We start from the raw sequence: 22,068 nt of genomic DNA, 5'->3' as shown, positions 1-22,068 counted from the left end.
AGTGGCTTTGGTGGGTGCCTGGTGTCCAGCCAGGGTTAACCCACTACAAAAACCCAGGCCTGCAGAACTGTAGAGCCTGCAGGAAGAGCTGAGGATGCAGGCATCTCTCTTCTCAGTTGCCCTTGGCTCATACCTCTCCTGCTCCCATTGCCATTTGAGACAGGAATAAGGAAGCTTGGAGTCTGTCCCAAAGGCAAGTTGTTGTTTTTAATGGAAACAGGTCCTTTGTGTATCCCAGTGCAAAGGCTCAAGGCAGGCATCTTTGTACCCCTGTGCCAGGAGATACCTTGAGGGCTGGTTTTCCCTCTATTGTGGGACTGGAGCACAGAGCAGAGGATAACCAATGGAGCTGACACTCAGTAGGAGGACAGGGTGTGGGCACTTAAATATCCAGTTCCACGCACTTGTAACTAAGATGGCCTTGCTGAAGACAAAGTACACACAATGCCTCAATGCCCTCTGCTCCGCAGGAAATAGCCTGCAGACAGCTGTGCAGAGATCTCAAAGTCCTCACACTTGAGAAGTAAGATGACTCCTGTCTCGGTTTGAGGGGAAAAACCAAAATGTTTTACCCACAAGCAGGGGAGGGGCCTCCTCCTCAATAATCACACCACTCTTTATCAAATTTAAGAAAAGGAATTTTAATACAAGAAGGATAACTGCTATATACATATATATATATATGTAAACAGACTAGTGCAACCCACTTCCCCAACACCATAAGAGGAAAAAAAAAAAAAACAACAACAACAAAACCCAGCAGGTTTTCCTCCGGGAGAAAAGGTTATACTTAAGTGTCCTTGTCACAGCCCGCTGGCTGCAGAGTGAGTTTCAGTCCCTCTCCAGCGAAACAGACGAGCAGTGGGCTTTCAGATGGACTCAGTCTCTTTCCCCTGTGTTCCCCGTCCAAGAAGCAGACAGGTACGAGCAACCAGCAGCAAATCCAAGGCAGGTAGCAGCACGGCAGGAAAAGGTAATCCGAAGTAGGCAGCAGCAAGACAGCCAGGGAAAACCCCAGCAGTAACCAGCAGGGCAGCCTGCCTCCTTGGAGCCCCCACTCCCCCGTTCCGCCGAGCCAAGACTGAGGAGAATATCCAAAAAAAAAACCAAAAGAGACAAACCTGCCCCCACCCCAGCGATCACAGTTAACTACTTCTTTTGTTAACCGCTGGCCTGGGCAGTTAAGTGGCAGGGGAGAGAATTTACATAATAATCCCAAACTACAACATTATCCACCCCTAAATTCTCTTCCATGCCGATACTCTACATTAAACTTAAATTTTCTTTCAAATAATTAAGTGTTTACAAATACAGTAATATGAGTCGTTTACCCAGAGATAAGTTCCCCTTGAGGTACACATCGTGTCTCTCCATCTTCCTGCATCACCCACCAGGTGGAACCAGATCCTTGAGCAAAGACAACCCCACGAATGGGTTTGCCTTTGCCTGAGGCAGGGTTGATCCAGACTGTTTTCCCTAGCATACCTCTCAGGTGTATTACAGGGACTTTGTCTCCATCTACAGTGTGAAGGGGTTCTGATTGGGCAGGGCCAGCTCGATTGACAGAGCCTCTAGTGTTGACTAGCCATGTAGCCTTTGCTACGTGTTGATCCCAGTGTTTGAAAGTCCCTCCACCCAACGCCTTCAAAGTGGTTTTCAACAGTCCATTACACCGCTCAACTTTCCCGGCAGCTGGTGCATGGTAGGGGATATGATACACCCACTCAATGCCATGTTCTCTCGCCCAGGTAGCAACTAAGCTGTTTTTGAAATGAGTTCCATTATCTGACTCAATTCGTTCTGGGGTGCCATGTCGCCACAGCACTTGTTTTTCCAGGCCTAGGATGGTGTTCCGAGCAGTGGCGTGAGGCACTGGGTGTGTCTCCAGCCACCCTGTGGTTGCTTCCACCATGGTGAGCACATAGCGCTTGCCTTGGCGGGTCTGTGGCAGTGTGATGTAGTCAACCTGCCAGGCCTCCCCGTACTTATACTTATCCCAGCGCCCACCATACCACAGGGGCTTCACTCTCTTAGCCTGCTTAATGGCAGCACATGTCTCGCAGTCGTGGATAACCTGAGAGATAATGTCCATGGTTAAATCCACCCCTCGGTCTCGTGCCCATTTATAAGTGGCATCTCTGCCCTGATGGCCCGAGGCATCATGGGCCCATCGAGCCAAGAACAGCTCTCCCTTGTGCTGCCAGTCCAGATCTGTCTGTGATACTTTCACTTGCGCAGCTCGGTCTGCCTGTTGGTTGTTGAGATGTTCCTCATTGGCCCGATTTTTGGGCACGTGTGCGTCTACGTGGCGGACTCTCACAATCAGCTTCTCTACTCGGGTGGCAATATCTTGCCATATATCGGCAGCCCAGATGGGTTTCCCTCTGCGTTTCCAATTGGTTTTCTTCCATCGGTCTAACCATCCCCAGAGAGCATTGGCCACCATCCATGAGTCGGTGTAGAGGTAAAGCTTTGGCCATTTCTCTCGTTCAGCAATGTCCAGGGCCAACTGCACGGCTTTAAGCTCTGCAAACTGACTCGACCCACCTTCTCCTTCAGTAGCTTCTGCAACTTGTCGTGTGGGACTCCATACAGCTGCTTTCCATTTGCGATTAGTCCCTACAATGCGACAGGAGCCATCGGTGAAGAGGGCGTAGCGTATTTCCTCTTTTGGTAATTGATTGTATGGTGGAGCTTCTTCCGCACGTGTCACCTGCTCTTCCTCTTCATCTGCTAGACCAAAATTTTCACCTTCAGGCCAGTTCGTGATGATTTCCAGGATCCCAGGGCGATTTGATTTTCCTATACGGGCGCGCTGCGTAATCAGGGCAATCCACTTGCTCCAGGTAGCATCAGTGGCGTGATGTGTAGAGGCAGCCTGTCCTGACAACATCCACTTCAGCACTGGTAGTCGAGGTGCCAGAAACAGCTGTGCTTCTGTGCCAATCACCTCTGAGGCGGCTTGGACTCCTTCATAGGCGGCTAGGATCTCTTTCTCTGTGGGGGTGTAGTTGGCTTCAGATCCTCTGTAGCCTCGGCTCCAGAATCCAAGTGGTCGGCCTCGAGTCTCACCAGGCACCTTCTGCCAAAGGCTCCAAGACAGGCCATTATTCCCGGCGGCGGAGTAGAGCATGTTCTGTACGTCTGGTCCTGTCCTGACTGGTCCAAGGGCTACAGCCTGAGCAATCTCATGCTTGATCTGGTCAAAGGCTTGTTGCTGCTCAGGGCCCCAGTGGAAATCATTCTTCTTACGGGTTACCAAGTAGAGAGGGCTTACGATCTGACTGTATGCTGGGATATGCATCCTCCAGAACCCTATGGCACCCAGGAAGGCTTGTGTTTCCTTTTTGCTGGTAGGTGGAGACATTGCTGTGATCTTATTGATGACTTCTGTTGGAATCTGACGGCGTCCATCCTGCCACTTCACTCCCAGGAACTGGATCTCTTGGGCTGGTCCCTTAACCTTACTCCGTTTGATGGCAAAGCCAGCTCCCAACAGGATCTGGATGATTTTCTCTCCTTTCTGAAAAACCTCTTCTGCTGTGTCCCCCCACACAATGATGTCATCAATGTATTGCAGGTGTTCTGGAGCCTCACCCTTCTCCAGTGCAGTCTGGATCAGTCCATGACAGATGGTGGGACTGTGTTTCCACCCCTGGGGTAGTCGGTTCCAGGTGTACTGCACGCCCCTCCAGGTGAAAGCAAACTGTGGCCTGCACTCTGGTGCCAGAGGAATGGAGAAGAACGCATTAGCAATGTCAATAGTGGCATACCACTTTGCTGCCCTGGACTCCAGTTCATACTGGAGCTCCAGCATGTCCGGCACAGCGGCACTCAGCGGTGGGGTAACTTCATTCAAGCCACGATAGTCCACAGTCAATCTCCATTCTCCATCAGACTTATGCACAGGCCAGATGGGGCTGTTGAAGGGTGAGTGGGTTTTGCTGACCACCCCTTGGCTCTCCAGTTCACGGATCATCTTATGGATGGGGATCACAGCATCACGGTTCGTTCGGTATTGCCGACGGTGCACTGTCGTGGTGGCAATTGGCACTTGCTGTTCCTCAACTTTCAACAGTCCAACAGCAGAAGGACTTTCTGAGAGACCTGGCAATGAGTTCAATTGTTCAATCCCTTCTGTCTGTACAGTGGCTATTCCAAAAGCCCATCTATGCCCCTTTGGGTCCTTAAAATATCCATTCCTGAGGTAGTCAATGCCCAGGATACATGGGGCGGCTGGACCAGTCACAATGGGGTGTTTCTGCCAATCTCTCCCTGTCAAGCTCACTTCAGCTTCTAGCACAGTCAACTCTTGAGATCCCCCTGTCACCCCAGAAATAGAAATAGTTTCTGAGCCCACATGTCCTGATGGCATTAATGTGCATTGAGCGCCAGTATCAACCAAAGCCTTATACTTTTGTGGGTCTGATGTACCAGGCCATCGAATCCACACAGTCCAATAGACACGGTTGTCCCGTGCCTCTACCTGGCTAGAGGCAGGGCCCCTCTAACACTGATCCTGGTCATAGCGGTCAGAACCTTTTCTCGATGAGTACACCTGGGAGGTGCCCTCCTGTGGGTCAGATTCTTGCCCGTGGGAAACTGGGACTGCACTTACTCTCACTGACCTTCTTCCATTCTCCTTCAGTTCTTGTACTCGGGCTGCAAGGGCACGGGTGGGTTTCCCATCCCACCGTCCCATGTCTTCTCCATGTTTGGCCAGGAAGTACCACATCTCAGTTCGTGAGGTCTGTCCACTTCCTCTGGCTGGGGGGCGTCTGGCTCTGACTTCAGAGGTTCTCATTCGCACTGGTGCCACTTGGAGACTTTCCCTAATTTCCTCTCTGATCGCTTTTACCTCTGCAGGCAGCGTCTTGAGACTCTCAACCAATGTCTCTACAGCAGAAATACGGGCCTGCATTGGGCTGTGGGTCATGCTTTCATATATCCGGAGCTTATTTGCTACTGCGCCCACTGTTTCATGGTTCTCTTCCCTATACATGGATGCCAGGAAATCGGTGTATTCAGCTGGCCCCGAGCGTGAAAGGTCCCACCACATATGTGGTGTGCATCTGACCTTGTCAGGGTCATTATTGGCTTGCCCACCTCTTCCAAAAAGCACGTCCATCATTGCCATCTCCCTCAGACGTAAAATTCCTTCTTCCATCGTCTTCCAAGTCTTCCTAATATGATGTTCCTGCAGGATTTCTCTATAAACAAACTTCTCTCTTACACTCGTTAGAAGTCGTGCCCAGAGTGAAAGGGGCTTTGATTCCCTCACGAACACCTGTTCAATAGCCACGTCCTGGGCCAGAGCCCCCAAAAACCTGGCTTCAGCACCATCCAGTTGTAAGGTTTCACCCATAAGGTCCCAAACTCGGATCAACCAAGTCAGGATGGGCTCACCCGGGTGTCGAGCAATGTCTTTCCGCAAACTACGGAGATTATCAAATGACAATGACTCAGTGATGATCTCAGGCTCTGGGTCTGCTTGCTGTGGAGGTGCAGCAGCCCCCTCATCGTCTGCTGGATGGTCTAATTTGGTCTTATATTTCCTTTTCTGAATAGGGGCAACTTCCATAGGCTTGGCCTGTCCTCCTGGTTTAGCCTCATCCTTTTCTCCCTTCACTGTGGCATCAGGGGTTTTATTCTCTCGCTTTTCCCCCTTCACTGGGCTAGGTTTCTGAATGCATTCTGGAAAAACCCTGGCCCTACCTTCAAACATTCTGTAAGCTGCAGGGATACAACCCTGCAGAAAAACCATAAAGAGCAAGATATCTCTGGCATCCAGGGAGAATTTAAACATCTCAAAAGCTGTTGTAGCAGACTTGAATGGGGAATGGACAAAGGGTTGGGAGAAGAGATTCCCCTTTGTTCCTTCCCAAGGGTCCGTACTATTATCACTGAATCCCCAGAGGTAGCAGCTTAGGTTGCGGCAGGAAAACAGCCTGGAGAGCACCACCCACATGACATCCAAAGGCATCGAATTCATGGCACCATAAATCCAGAGTAAGAACTCAATAGTAATTGCGGCTATTTGAGTTTTGCTCATTGATTTGTTGATAAGACTTAAACCTGCCGCTCCTTTTGGCATGAATTTGTACCAACAAAAAGCCAATATATTATACAGGATGGTCCTGATGAACTCTAAGCTCAAGACCCACATGGTGCCACAAAATAGCAGTTATCCTTCTTTGTTTACAAGCCCCACGTTGGGCGCCAAGAAATGTCTCGGTTTGAGGGGAAAAACCAAAATGTTTTACCCACAAGCAGGGGAGGGGCCTCCTCCTCAATAATCACACCACTCTTTATCAAATTTAAGAAAAGGAATTTTAATACAAGAAGGATAACTGCTATATATATATATATATATATATATATATATATATATATATATGTAAACAGACTAGTGCAACCCACTTCCCCAACACCATAAGAGGAAAAAAAAAAAAAAACAACAACAACAAAACCCAGCAGGTTTTCCTCCGGGAGAAAAGGTTATACTTAAGTGTCCTTGTCACAGCCCGCTGGCTGCAGAGTGAGTTTCAGTCCCTCTCCAGCGAAACAGACGAGCAGTGGGCTTTCAGATGGACTCAGTCTCTTTCCCCTGTGTTCCCCGTCCAAGAAGCAGACAGGTACGAGCAACCAGCAGCAAATCCAAGGCAGGTAGCAGCACGGCAGGAAAAGGTAATCCGAAGTAGGCAGCAGCAAGACAGCCAGGGAAAACCCCAGCAGTAACCAGCAGGGCAGCCTGCCTCCTTGGAGCCCCCACTCCCCCGTTCCGCCGAGCCAAGACTGAGGAGAATATCCAAAAAAAAAACCAAAAGAGACAAACCTGCCCCCACCCCAGCGATCACAGTTAACTACTTCTTTTGTTAACCGCTGGCCTGGGCAGTTAAGTGGCAGGGGAGAGAATTTACATAATAATCCCAAACTACAACAACTCCTAAGAAGACTACCCTGAGAGGAGTACTCCTGGGACAGCTAGAGCCCCAAGTGCATGAGATCCAGGGCTGGAAGCCTATATTGGATGTCTCAGGGCTTTGGGAACCCACAGCTCCTTCCTCTGCTACTACAGAATTCAGTGTTTTACCACCATATAGTAAACTTGCATTTTTTCATTTTTTTCCAGGTCTGTGAGCACAATTTTCCTTGCAGATCAGAGGAACAGGTTTCAGGTGGATTTAGGGACTACCTTCCAGGTTTCACGCAATGCTACACTGCAATGCTCCAGCCCACCTTATTCCACTTCATTGCATTTAATTGTGACTCCCCAGAGCTCTGGTGAGGTTGGAGTCCGAAAGCCACCTGCTGCAGAGAAGGCTGAGATGCCACTGACTTGTTTTGCTTTCCTTTGAGCCTGGCAAAGCAGACAACAGATGTCTCTTCTCCTTTCAGAAAACCTTTCTGTTCTGTTGTTTCCACTTTCATTCTCTCTCCACACTCTTTTCCATGATCACACACACTTCAACACCTGCCTCTTCCAGCTTTTCATCTGACTTCCCAGTTTGGCTTCCACTTTCAAATCTCTTTGCGTGCTTGTCATCTCTTCATTAGCTGTAGTCTCCTTCAGTGTTAGCACACACTCCAGCTGCTTCACTGATTTTTATCTTCACTTTCTTCTTCTTCTTTTCATCTTTCCTCTGCCCTGGACTCTCCAGTCTGATTCCTTAAGTGTAGGCTGTCACATACAAAACTGTAACATTGTCTCTGACCCCCTTTACCATTTTCATTAGTATTTTGGAAACAAGCTAGAGACTGGCATGTATCACCTTTTGGTTTGTCCTGTTGTGAAGGGATTTCAGTAAAGAGAAAGGGGCAGGTACTCTGGGGGTTTGGACACACTCAACACCTACTGGTGTCTGGCTCTTTTGGGAATGGAGGTGTGAGCTGCCCAGTCAGCCTGGCTCCATCTCTGGTAACTCAAATCCTTGCAGCAAGACTGTTCTGATTTATACATAAGCCTTATAAATAAAGGCATTCCTCCAAGTACTTTCACATTTGCCTCTCAAGAAATGAGTAGGTAAAATAATGCATTAGCTTTCACAGTAAGTTGTCTAAGTCTGGTTTTATCTGGGGATCAAATGCTGGATGTTCCATCACAGGAGCTGTATTGCCAGAGGACAAGAGTTCTGTTCACTGTCATATTTACTATACTTTAGTTATTTGTCTATCTTCCCCTCTGCTTTTGCTATGAAAGCCAGCAGTGGCAATCAGGAGAGTCTGCTTTCCCCTTCCATCACCCCATGACTGCTGTAGGATGTTGCAGCCCGATTCAGGTGGGTCTGGAGTGACCACCTTACAAGTTTCGTTTTCCCCTTAAAAGGACATGTTTCCAGCCTCAACCAATTGGAGTCAGACCACCGCACCTGGGGCGGGGTCACTTGAGGTCATATAAACCTGTGTTTTTGAATAAACTTGGGATTTGCTTTACATCACATTGGTGTGTGCAGTCCTCACCTAGGCATTGGCGCCAACAGTAGGTCAATGGCTCACCACTGAGTTTCACACATGGGCAATAATAACTTAGAGACAGTGTTTGTCATCCGGTAGGAACTGTATAAGTTGTGCAAGTTCAGATCATTTTGGTGATCTGCATGAAACAAACCCTCTTTGCTGTGTAGTGGAGGTGATGGCCTTCAAGACCAAGGAAATGTAATAAAAAAAAAAGATTAAGTTCAGGAGAAAGGCAAGAGGATCTATCTGTTAAAGAGGGAGGTAAATGAGACAGGGATCTTCCTTAGGAACTCCCCTGACCTGAGCACAGACCAGACTGATGTTGTTTCTTTATTTCAGTGAGCAGTACACACAGCCAAAAGTTTTGTGTCTTTGTTCATCTGACTGAGTTCAGCTAACCTGGACCTTACATACTCTGCTTGGTATGTTTTGGGTGGTGGGCACTCTGTCAGGTTTTGGCATACAGGTGATATGAGTGACCCAGAAACAGGTGTGTGACAAGGAAGGTCAAATACTAATAGTTCCCTGCAATTTTCACTGAAATATGTGGAGACATTTTGGACAACACTATTTTGTTTTTCTACAACAGAAGCAGCAGCTCATTCACTCACTCACTTCCCTTTCAATTAGAAATATTCTCCTTGCAGCTCAGGTGCAGGGAAATGAAAGGCCCATTTTTCTTTCAGTTTACTCAGTTTTTTCAGCATATGTATTGCAGTGTCCCATTGCAGTGGCAGCACTGGGATGGCAGTCTTGACTCTGGCCAAGCACTTCTTCCTTCTCAGTGTGACCATCAATCATGTGCCTGGTGCAGCCATAGTCCATGCTTTGGGGGACGTTCTGTGGGTTCCCCTAAGCAACCCTGCTGAAACAAGCCCTGGCACAGCTCTCCAGGGTCCCAACAATGGCAATGCATTTGGACTCTGATTTTGGTAAGTGGCCAGCACTGGAAGCAGAAGAGTTTTCCCGTGGCTATCCAGGTACTCTGTGTCTGTCCTGTGTGTGTTGACACACAGCCTGGCCTTCCAGCATGGCCCTGGCTCCAGCACTAGCCCTAAATAATGGGCCAGAAGACTCAATGACAGGATTCTTTTATATTTGCTTGTGGTATCTCAGTGCAGCATTTTGGTTAGTCTGCTCAAACGGGTTGTTAATGTCAGCAGGTACCTTTATAGGCCAAAGACAGAGAAGCATGAGATGGGGACAGAAGCCAAGGCAGCCTTGCCAGCTTGTGCCCCAAGATGACAGAGATTTGTTATCCACAGCAGCAGGGGAAAAATCTCTCAGATTTTATATACACAAATAAGCAGATACATACACACATATGTATGTGGCTCATCCACATGAGTTACGTTTTGTGTGTTCCCAAATGGATGCTTCAGTTGTTCTCTCCTCCACATTTTTGTTTTGGTGCAGCTTCAGAACTAGAGATAAGCTTTCTACAGAGAGAAGGTTTTCCTTTTGCAAGTTTCTAGGTAGGGGTAGAGATGGGCTTGAGCTATGTACTGACCAGAAATTTTAAGTGGAAACCTTGCATAATTGAGCCTTGCCTTTGTAGCTGTTAATGGCACTTGGTGGAAAGGTTATGAAAATATTCCTGAAACATTTTTATCCACCTAGGCAGGATTGTGTGGCAGGACTTTGCTACTTCTCATGATGGACATGTTTTTTTTCCTGTCTTATCAAAGGAGGTGTCCTGGGCTGTTGGGAAGGATGGAGTTTGAAGGGTGGTCACTACCTAATATTGCCTTCACAGTCCTGGTGTCCATGAATGCCAAAATAATCTCATCCTGCTCCTCTGCATGCCTCTCATTCCTTGGATACTGAGTAGACATTTTATGGCCCTGAATAAGAGTGGTGAATGTTAGAACTGAAATTTTAATTTTGTTATGAGGATTACTACCCAAGAGGCAAAACTTGGAAGAAAAGGTGAACAAAATTCCATATACCTAGAGTAGTCCTCTTTGATCATAATTGCTTTAGAAAATGGAGTGTGACTCTGAGATCATCTACGGACTTGTACTTTATTCACCTGAGGCATGAGCTTTCAAATCCTTGCCCTTGTATATGTCCCTTTGATGACCGTGGTACCTGGCTGACTTTGTATTTCAGTTCTTATTCACTTATCTGGTGGGCGTGGCAGTGATTTCAGGCCCCATGGAGCATCATGAAGGCAAGTGCATGAAACACCAGTTGCTGTTGTGAGGTTTTTCAGGTGGATGGTACACCCTGGAGCAAGGGGCTGTCTCATTGTCACAGTCCATTCTAAGGCCTTTTCACCCCACAGCACTGGAGGTAGAGCAGAGATTTCAACAGTCAGACACTGTGCTGCTAAGGGTGTGGAGGTGCCAGCCACTGTTACAGAGAGCTGCAGACATTGTTCTTGCAGATGGCACAGCTGAAGCTGCACCCATGTTCTTGTTTCAAAGGAAAATGGGAGAAATGCAGAAGGCAGTGCAGAGCCTTGATGAAAATCAGCCTCTTCTAATCAGAGGTGGGTAATTTTTCATTTAGATGTAGAATGGTTGTATCCTTCGGGAAGATTGCTTTGCAAGCACAGACTTAGACCTAAGCTGTAATTTGTTCTCACAGTGTGCCAGAGGAATCCCACTGCCTTCAAAGGTGTATTAAGTGCAGATAGGGACGATGTACCCAGAGCTGATTTATTTCTTAGGCAGTCTTTCCCTTTTGGCATCTACTTGTGCAATCATCAGCTCCTGGCTGAGTTACTATGGTAATAAGAGTATATCATGGGCATTACACTTACTCACTGTTGCCTGGGTCACAAGAGAGGAAAAATTGCAGAGCAAGCAGCTTAATTTCTTAGTTTTCTACACACCCATGCTAAGAATGTGGGAAAGAACTGCAAAGGACTGGAAGTCCCTACATCTTCCACACCCTGCTAACCATGTTTCAGTCGCAGTGCAGACACAGAGCCAGATGCTCCTTCCCATGCCCCCAGGGATGTCCCCTCTGCAGCCTGCTCAGCTCCCATAAACTGATGTTCCCAAAGAGCAGTGCCACCAGATAACTCCAGCAGCAAGGCAAGGGCTGTGCCATGGGCTCTTGGAGTGCCAGGAGGCAGTTGCCTCATGCTCAGAGTGCTTCATGCTCAGAATGCTGATCATTCATCTGAGAGGGGTTCAAGGGAGACGAGTGCTGCCCCAGGACTGTGAGCACCGACCCTGAAATGCTGGGTGCTGTGCCAAAGGCACCTGGAGGGGCTCACTGCTCCCGGCTACAGCACCTGGGATCACCCACCTGCCAGTGCACACCAGGGTGACTCTTATTAAGGAATAAGGAGTAATACGGGTATAAGAAAGCCATGCTGGACCTGGCCAGACTCGCAGTCTGGCTGCCCATGCAGGGACTCTGCTGGAGGCAAAGTGAGATGGGGAGCTGGGCTGTGATGCCTGCTGTGCAAACACTATCAAACCTGCCTTTTCTTCTGGGGCCTAGAGAGCTTACAGAAAAAACCCTTTCCTCAATGCAGAAAGTCATTTCATGGGGTATTAAATGGCACCTTGTGCAGAGAATATAAATGTGGGAGGTGGAAGAGGAGGAGGACTCTGAGGTCCTGGTCTTGCAGACCCCAGCTCTGCTGTCTTCCAGCTTCAGTGCTTCAGTCAGGCTATTTTTATCGCTTGGGCTGCAGTTTTTACTTACTATTCTTATCCTATGTTACTGATTACTCCCAATTATGAAGGAATTTCAACTTGCTCAAGATATGTTAATGATTCTGTGTCACCCAGTGTAAATCAGAGAATGATGTCAGCAGCCAGAGCTTGGGAACAAAGTCTATGTAGGGGCCTGGCCTCAGTCTCGCACAGGACAATAACACATTATGTTAGGGCCAGGCACTGTCAGTTTTTATAACAGAACATCTAAGAGCCTACGCTGGTTTTATTCTTCCTCTTTACTCGACTGAACACTCAATCAAGAAGAGTTTCTAAGTCACCATCACAAATAGTCAGAAGAGGCAAATCCAACAAGCTGTCAGGACTGATTTTCCCACAAAGTTGCATACAAAATGCTGTTCATATTTACATTATTCAGGCACATTTTTCTAGTTCTAAAGGATTCACTGCAGCATATAATCTACTCTTTCCAATCAAATGAACTAATTTCTCAGCAAAGTGTTCTACTTTGCCATAATCCACTAGTGGGGTTTTTGCTTGCATCTTTTGGAATTATTATTTAACCAATCTGCAAAAATTTAAGCTACACTGTTTGGAAGAAAAGAGAACCTTGTGAATTAGCTGCACTCGGTTATCACGGTCCTTAGGAGCCAGAAGACAGAAGCCTGCGTGTGACCTCCAGGGTGACCACTGCTCCTCCCCTAGAGGGAGAGAAGATCAATGCTTCCAAAAAGAGTTCTCCTGCCTGCACAAGGCCTTAGCCCATCCCCTGAGAGCCTTGCAAGGTCAGCTGGCACTGCTGGAGCTGCTCTGAGCACCCTGGTGCTGTCCCCTCCAAAGAACATGATCTTAGATGCTGAGGCAAACTGAGGTACTCTACACTTAAAAGTACAGTCCAATTTCAGAGAGCAGAGGGATGGCAAATGAGCCCAAGGAAAGGGATGGAGACCATTTAAGCTGCACCTGCAGCCAGCAGTGGAGAGCTACAAGTTGTCAGTTGTATCTCAGATATGCTATCATTTATCCTTCTGTATAAGCACATCTTGCTCTTCAATGTGTAGTTAAGAGAAAGAATTACTACACTGGTGAGGACTGCATTTGCACTTAAATGAATTTTTAAACATCTTCTTGTTTAAGCTTCCTGATGGAATAGACATGTCTGCCTGTGGAAAAATTGAAAACCAATAAATAATACATCCACTGAGTGCTTCACCTTGGGAAAGGCCACATTTTGAAACATCTGTCTGTTCATCAAATTAAACTTTCTGTTTGATGGAAGGGAGACTGTTTGGATTCAAGGACCAGCAGCAGAACTGACTGTGTGATGGATCTCTGAGTTAAAACAAGAGCATCAAAAGCCAGAGTGGTGCTGCTGGAGCAGCCTCCCCCTGCAGGGAACACACAGAGTCTTACTGCTTCAATACTCACCCAAAATAATTATTAGCATATTTGTAACGTGGCACAGAGAGTGAACATCTTCTAAATTCAGAAATTCTTACTGGCTGCAGTGCTTCAGGCTTTGGGACTGGTCTCTGTGCAGGTTATGGTGCAGGTGTTCCTGCAAAGGGCTACTGCAGGCAGAGGGAAATCTTGATCTGGACAGAATCACTGTGCTGGCACAGCCCACATGCTTAGTCACCCTGCTCTCCCTGCTCTCCCTGCCCAGTCTCAGGAACAGTGTCCTGATGCTCTTGCTGGAGTGCCCAGAGCACTTCTAAAGCTCAGGACCTGGACCAGGATGTATAAGGAAACTGTCTCTGCCAGTCAGGATGGACACAGGGCTAACATGCTCCAAAGCTGTGAGACAATCAGAACTGTGGCACACTGGAAGCAATTTATGATACGTGCTTTGGGGACTCTACTGGGAGCAGTAGCACATCAAAGCTGATTGTGAATCCCCTTCTTCTGCCATGCATGGGAATTCAGGGAAGTTTACAGAGGCTGCATTTTCCAGGCTAACAGCCATGGCTCAGCACTACAGGGGTGCAGAAATCAGAGACAAAATGGGGCAGGAGCTCTACTAGGCCATGCTGGAAAGCTTCATTCATGTTCATCATGACTCAGAGAGCCACCCAGTATCTGTGGGAGGCAGAAAGCTGGGTGGGCAGTGGAAGGGGAGGCTTATGGGGGAGCAGCTCACAGGCAGCAGAGTTGCTGGGGTGGCTTGTTGGGCAAAGTCAGGGACATGCTGTGGAGAAGTCCTGATGGTGCAGGCTGGGGTGAAGAATGGTCTAGGCTTGCATTGTGGTATGTGGTAGGGGGGAAGGGGAAATTTTGCTTAATTTCCAACTTTATGATTAGAATATTAGACCTTTTTCAGAGCACAGATCTCTGTATTCATGCTACTCTTGCCCTGTGTTTTACATGATCTGGGTGCTCTTTACTGACTCCAGTGCATTCCAGTGAAGCAGGGTTGTGCATATCTCCTGCTGTAATGGGGAGCATGACCATCTTCTGAAGCAATTTTGCTTTCTGAAGGATGCCAGGGTCAGTTTAGGAACAAAACATGAAGATCTTTTGGACTCAGCACTGGACTCATTCCTGCCTGCTGTGAAACAGTCTTTGTCCTGCCTTGCTTTTCTTTGATTGACTTGACACTATTTGAATGCAGCAGCCCTATTAGCTGCCACAGTCATATGTACAGGAATGAACAGACCAGCCCTTTTGGAAAATTATATACATGCACCTGTCAGTGTGTATGCTCAAAACGAGGGCAGAGCCACCAAAGCAATTCCAGGAGTGATTTTATAGTAAGGTGCTGCTGGTGTTGTACATGGTGCAATCATGTATGGATCATGGTCATGCATTTTCTTAGTGCATCACTTGTAGACAGGCCATGATGACTATATGTGTTGAATTTCTGCCATACTTCTGTCATAGTAGAAGGCAAAGCTGGAATAACAAGGCCTGTGCCGACTCACAGCACAGCCATAAATTCTAGGAATGCTTCTGAGGCAAGTTAAAACAAATTAGTAATTATCATGACTGACAGGTACTCTGCAGCAACCAATGAGGAGCCTGATGATGAATACTAAAAATCTCTTAGCAGAGGAGTTACTACTGTGGCTGTCAACATGGCTATAATTAGCCAGTGCTAAGTGAAATTACTTCTTCTCAGATGTACTCCCTTGAGAATCTGCAGATCTGGATTGTCATACAAAAGAAAGAGATTAAAAAGGGCCATTCGCTCTTTGTGTTGTGGGGCCTACAGAGGCTCACTGAAATGGGACCCAGGTGGAGTGGGTACAGGACTCCAGCTAGGGCAGGGTTACTCCAAGCACCTCACAAGTACCAGCGTTATGACTCTTAAACACCCAGGAGTATTAATGACTTGAAAGATGAGTTAATAATCTCTGAGTTGTTGAGACGTGCTGAAGGACAAACAGATAAATTTTCATTGCACAGTGGGGAAGTGTTCCTCTGACTGGGATATCAGGTTGATGACAAGTTCAGAAGTCTCCAGGGAAGCAGATGAAGAGACAGAAGTTTTCTGTGTGAGGCAGAAACAATCACTTACAAATATAAAATCTCCTGTGGAAAAGTCAAGCAGTGTTAAAAGAAACCCATACCTCCCTACTTAAGGATTAATCTTTGCATAAAGGCTAATTGTTGGTGCACAATTTCACCAGTACCTAAAACAAGCAGGTTTTCTTCAGAATCATGCCTTCTATTTTTACAGTTTAGGTGAAAAAAAAAACAAACCCAAAACCAAACCAAAACACCCATGCAACATTTGTGGACAGAAATAGCTCTCCAATTACCACGGAGTTCTTGTGTATTTTTTGTGCTGGGTATTGCAACCCCGATCTTATTCTTTACATATGACACCAGTTCTTGCAGTGGGTATGTCTGAAAGGGGCTCATTGAGGGAACCACACTGACCTGAGATGGACTGGGCTGCAATGTCCCTGCCAAGGTGAAGCAGCAGCAGTCACAATAGCACCTGAGAAGGTTATTAAACTGCCATTGATTAGGTCAGTTCTGGATGTAATTCTTGAAATCAGCCCGACTTCATACTGGGTGTTGCAGACTAGACAGCATTTCCACAGTAATAGAAAACATCACTTTTCAGCCTTGCTTAGTGCTGTTGTCCTGCGAAAAGATAGTTTCACTTTTCCACTCCTCAAAATGCTGATCACTTTTCATGTGAGCTGTTGTGAAATCTTGCTGGGTGTTTTGCTGCTGCATCCAGTTTGTGCAGGAGAGAAGAGCTGAGTTTTGTTATCAGTTCCCTGTGCATCCATTCTAACAGCAAAAGGTCTTGAGTTAAGAATAAGGATTTGTGATTGCAGAGATGTCTTGACTCGCTGCTTCTAATCTTTATACAGGATTTGATCTATAAAGGCTGAGCACCATTCAGGAACTTTCCAGAAGATTACAGGTTTACATGAGTTGATGCTTTACATGGATCTTATGGGCAGCAGGAGCCTATGGCTGGAAGGTGGCTGTGAGGTCACACCTATCACATCCCTGAAAGGCCACTCCCTGCAAAGGAAGTGCCTGCTGTCAGGATTTAGGACTCCGGATATTGACTCTTGGTAATGCCAGACTTGTCGAGTTGTGTCTTGGCCATCACATTCAGCTATTGAACCACAATGTTTGTTTCTCTCCTGAGGAAGGCAATGGAAAGCAATTCCCTTGAATCAATTCAAGGGAAAGTAATTCCAAAATTCAGATTTCTAGGTTTTTTTACTCCTTCCTTTTGTGTTTCAAAGAGCCTACAGCCACCTGGCACGGCAATATGCTGTCACTATCAGTGCACCTGCATGGAGGACACAGAAAACCACCTCTCTCCTGTGAGTCACTGTGCTCCCATCTGAAATGCTCGGTATGTTTAGCAAGGACTCTTGTAAATATGTCTTTCCTCCATCTGGCAGTTTGATCCATGTTCCCCTGTCATCATTTTTGATGGATTCATTTCACACATAATGGAAGACTGCCTCAAGAGTGTTTAGAAAGCAACAGCAAGGCAGTTGCCAGCACTCCAGAGTGACCTTCCACCCTTGTCTCTGCTGGCTGGTGTTACTCACTGGGTGGTAGGAGGAGCAGATCCCCTAGAGCAGTCTCCATCTTTATGTTTGCTGTGGTGGAAACATTTTTGTCAGTATAAGACAAAGTGTATCCAATGGTGACCACTGTCAGAACAAAAGAGCAGTGTTTTCATGTGCAAAGCCAGCACCACCCACACATGCTTGTGAGAGAAAGAGGTGTAAAGGTGACGCCAACACTGTTAGGGACAACTACATTCGAGGGAGGGGTAGAGGTTCATTTTCAAATGAAAAGTGGGAGTACAGCTCTCAGATGAGTCAGTGAGGAAGAGCCCCCGCAGAGGAGTCTCACACCTCTTACTGCTTTGCAGGGCTGCTCATTGTTGCCTCTTTGCTCCTGTCCTACTTTCTAGGAAAGCTGCAAAAATTCACTGCATTCTCACAATGCCCCCAACAGCAATTCTGGGCAACATGCGCTATCATAGTACTCAGTAAACTGTACAAAGAGAAATCTAAGGATGACAGACAACGCTTTTCACCCACACTCCTCCTTACATGAGTAAGAGCTGAGCCTGAGCTGTGTGAGGTGGGGAAGGAGCATATCTGAGAGTTTCTGTGAATCTTGTAAGTGTATAACAGGAAGAATGTTCTTCTACATTTCTGTACAGAAAAGGATGGTCCAGAGAGGATGAAGAAGTATTTTGCAAACTCCACTTTGTGCTTTCATTACTGGTCAGAGGCCAAGTTTTGTCACTGTACTGCCAATACACACCCAGAAATGTCTGCATCAACAACAGACCCATCAAGAACACCACTGGGAAACTTGAGAGCCCAGCCTTTATATGGCCTCATAGTCCACAACTCTGTTACATCCTCTCCTTTTCACAGAGTCAGACCCATAATTGCAATGTAAATGGTGTCCTTTTTACAGAACCCAGCCTGCAGATGTTCATTGTACAGGTGACAAGACATACTTGCCCATGTCTCCATGATCCTTGGGGAACAGGGTGATTGGAAAATAACAGTAAACTGAGTGATTTGTTCTGTTGCATCTCATCCAGTTCACCATTCCTTTCAGAGCTACCTATTTGTCAAGAGTCTGGCTCCATCTTTTTTTATCTTTGCAAATCCTTGACTTTCCCTGTACCATGAGAGAGGACAAACTGGACTGTATTGCTGGGAGGAGATAGTCCTCACTTCCTAATCTGTGGCAACCACTAAGAGTTAAAAAATCTAATGTATCTGTATGTTAGGTTTTCATCAAACATTAAGTACTACCTGTACAACTGAAATGAAGATCTTTAAAAGCTCATGGAAAGAACTGGGTTGCAATTCTTCAAAGCAAATTTTAAATATGCTCATGTTCTTCCCTACACTTTATTTGCACTTGCAAATTTCTATCCAGAGGATGTTGTAAAAAAGCCAGCACAAGAAGAAGTATCTCTTACACACTGAAGTTACACTAATGATATGGGGCTGATTCCTCAAACAACCACAAGCGTGCATGTTTGTAAACAGCACAGAAGCATCATTCATTCATTCAGCTTCCAAAACAGGCTTATTTGTGAAACAACTCCTGACTGTTAGGGTAAAAGAGAATCTAAATGGACTGGAAATTGACCCTTATATTTATGTTGTCACAAACAAGTACCAGTTTACTGCCTACTAAGGAACTCTGATGTCTAATATTACTGTGGTATTTATGTATACCAAGCACCAGAACTCCCCTCACAGCCTGTCTCTTGGGCACTGGAGTTCCTGTGGGTAACCTGCTGGTCAGTGTTTCTCAGGCAAGACTTGCCGCTTTGCGAGACTCACCCATTGTCAGAAAATAACCTTTACATTGAAACTTCTTTAACAGATTGATACTGAGAACATGCTGGAGGAGGTACAATGTTGAAGCTTGAACCAGAAGCAAAGACGAAATAGTAAGACTTCATTATAAGGGTCTCACTAATAGTCAAAAATTCTTGTTTCTGTAGGACTCTTTACTATGACACTTACATTGGAGAAAAAGCCAGAAAAACCAGAAAACTTCTGGATTATAAACATATTAAGCAGCATTTAATGGTCATTGGACAATACCAACTGCTCTGATAGTTTCAGAACTTTGTATTTTGAGTTCAAATTTATTCTTAACCAGACTATGATCCTTTACTAATATCACATTAAAAGTTTTAGAAGTTTTGCCTTTGCTATGATACATTTAATAAGACAACAGAGGCCCCTTCAGCCTTCACTCTGTGAAGCTAAACAAACCAAATTCCTTTAGGCACTGTTAGGAAATATATTTTCCATTCCCACATTGATGTTTGAAGCCTTTTCTGCATCTATTGCAGTATTGAGTTCTCCCTCCCCGAGTACAGGTTGCCTGAACTGTGCATATATGAGTTCTGAGTTTACATGCCTGGGAATATGTCAGTACTCTGCTTTAGAAGAACCTATTTGGATACATAAATTAACTTTTTCGTGATCATCCCATCATAGTCATGATATGATCAACTATTACCCTCATTCCTTCCTTGTCACAGCCCTCTCAGAGCTATCTATGGGTGGCCTTTTTGGAGCAGACTGATCTGACACAGCTTTAGCTGACTGAACAGTAGGGTTAATAGGTACCTCTCAAGTCCATGAGACACCTCACGTGGGAGATTCACACCAGATAATTGCCTCAAGTAGTAAGACTGAACTTCCAGAAACGCTTTTCTTTCTGTATCACCAATAAAGAAGCCTAATTACTGTCTGCTTTTGACATCTAACATCCAAATAGCTCCTACCCTCATATATAGCTTGTATTCTGCCCAACAAAGGCCACCTTAAGTTCCACTGCTTTAGCCACCAGCAGCATGCAGTGCTTTTAGGGTTCCATCCCTCTCTGATGCTGACAATACTTCAGAACTTCCTTATGTGTGCTGTGGTAATAAATTAAAGTCTTTAAGATGATCAGGCACAACACCTTAAGGAATACAACTATTATTTTCCTTCCCTCTAAGTAATTCCTTGCCCAAGTTGTCTCGTACTGGCTCCTTATTCACTTTAATACCCAGTTCTAAGGGTATTTGTCCAATCCAAGACAAGAATCATAAAAAGTGATCAAATCAACCTGACTTAGCAAATTAATTCATCAGTTTAGCACCCAGGTAAATGAGTCATGCCTGGGAAATCAACAAGAGATACCAGCTGAGTTTGCCCTAATCATTTTATCTGCATAACTTTCTACTTACCTTCAGGTCTTAAATTATTCTTTCCTTCAAAAATTCCTCTAAAAATTGTCCATGATGGAAGAAAGACCAGTAAAGTCTCTGACTGTCAAGATAATCTTTGTCTTTCTAATAAGCACAGGTATGGTGTTTACGTTCTGCTGTCAGGTTGCAGCACTTCTAAATTTTAAAGTCTCTGTTTTATGCACCAATTCTTCAAAACTCTTGATGCCGATAAATTTATTTCTTCTCTCAGTCTGAGCACACTAAATGCTGTGAGCTTCTGGACCACTTCACTTATGGTCATTACTGTATCTCTACATCTTCTCCGGCCAGCCACTCTTTATTTTCTGGTGTAGCCAGAGCAGGAAAGGAAGGACTCCTTTGTTGTGTGAATTTGCAACAGCTACTGCGGGTTCCCTCTGAGAAGATAAACAATGATCACGTAGAGATAGTGTTACATACAAAACCACCTTCTGCTATTCACTTTTTCACTTACTAAAGCACTATAATGTTTGACAAATGTATAGATCTCTCTATTGTTGAACTTTGAGTGAGAGCTGAGAAGTCCTGCCAGTGTGAGGCTGAACATGGTACATTAAACTCCAAGGAAGCTACTGGCAACATACTTAAGGAAGCAGTGATATCAGAGAATAAAGGTAAAGCTCTATAATTAAAGCCTTTGGCTTACACAGAGGCTAAAACACACATGAATTTACCCACAAGGGGCATCAGGAGGGTCAAGAGGCCTCCTTCATTTCACCACAGAGTGAGTCTCTCACATAAAGGGAGAGATTTGCGTTGCTTTCGTGCTGGTCAAAGTCAACATCAAATTGCCCTTTGTTTTTAATAGCATCCTGTTCTTGTAGAATGTTTTTTGCTTACCTGGAGCTGAACAGAACTCCCTACATGCTCTTTAGCATGCACATTAGTGCCTGTTTGGTACCCAGGAAATGGATTGTTACAAATTACCTTATCCAGGTACTAACTGCAGCATAAGAGATTTCTAAAAGCACACAGCACACTAAATGCACCCAGTTCTCTACTTACTGATCATTCTTACAGACTAAGAACCTGGCAAAGACTGTTAGGGAGAGTGTTCCAGCTGAAGTGGAGTTTTGCTGAAGAGGGGCATCCTTCACTCTGACTCACCATGAGGTACCAGAGCTCCACAGCTGCATGTTCTCTAGCACACTTGAGAGTGTGTGAAAGTTCTTCCTTTCCTCAAGCAGAGGTTTCATGTCAAACAAGACAATAGAACCTTGATAATTCATCTGCTGCTAATTGAGTGGAAAATCACATAACCTGCTGAACTATTCAAAGCACAAATATGATTTTAAGTTTGTACCTTAGCTTTATTAACCTTTGGCTGTGTAGTCTGTGTCCTGTGAAGTCTTGTGTATCCAGACCAGCTGGACATCCTTTCCAGTGCATTTGGGAATAAAGGCATTTTGCAAAATGTTAAACCTAACTCCAAGCTTCCTAAGTGAGTTCATTAGTTACAGTGGCAGAATTCTAGTGACTTGGCACCAGCCCCCCAGAAGTTAGTGTGCAGCTGCCCTCCTGAGAGCATCGCTGGCTGCAGCCAGCCATAAAAGGACAAGTACTGTGTAAGGTCATACACGCAGCTTTCCCAGCAGCTTGCTGCCTTTCTCTGCAGTATGCTCTACTGCACTCCTGGGCCTAATTTGCTCAGCTGATTGCTTAATGTGCTGTGCTCTGTGGGGGGGTTGAGACACATAAAAAGGGACTGTGACAGGACCAAATGCATTGTCATTGGTGACC

Source organism: Pithys albifrons, chromosome 4, assembly GCF_047495875.1.
Source record: "Pithys albifrons albifrons isolate INPA30051 chromosome 4, PitAlb_v1, whole genome shotgun sequence".
In the NCBI taxonomy this organism is placed as follows: Eukaryota; Metazoa; Chordata; class Aves; order Passeriformes; family Thamnophilidae; genus Pithys; species Pithys albifrons.
The sequence above is the reverse complement of the archived record's forward strand: the minus strand, read 5'-3'. Positions refer to the sequence as shown.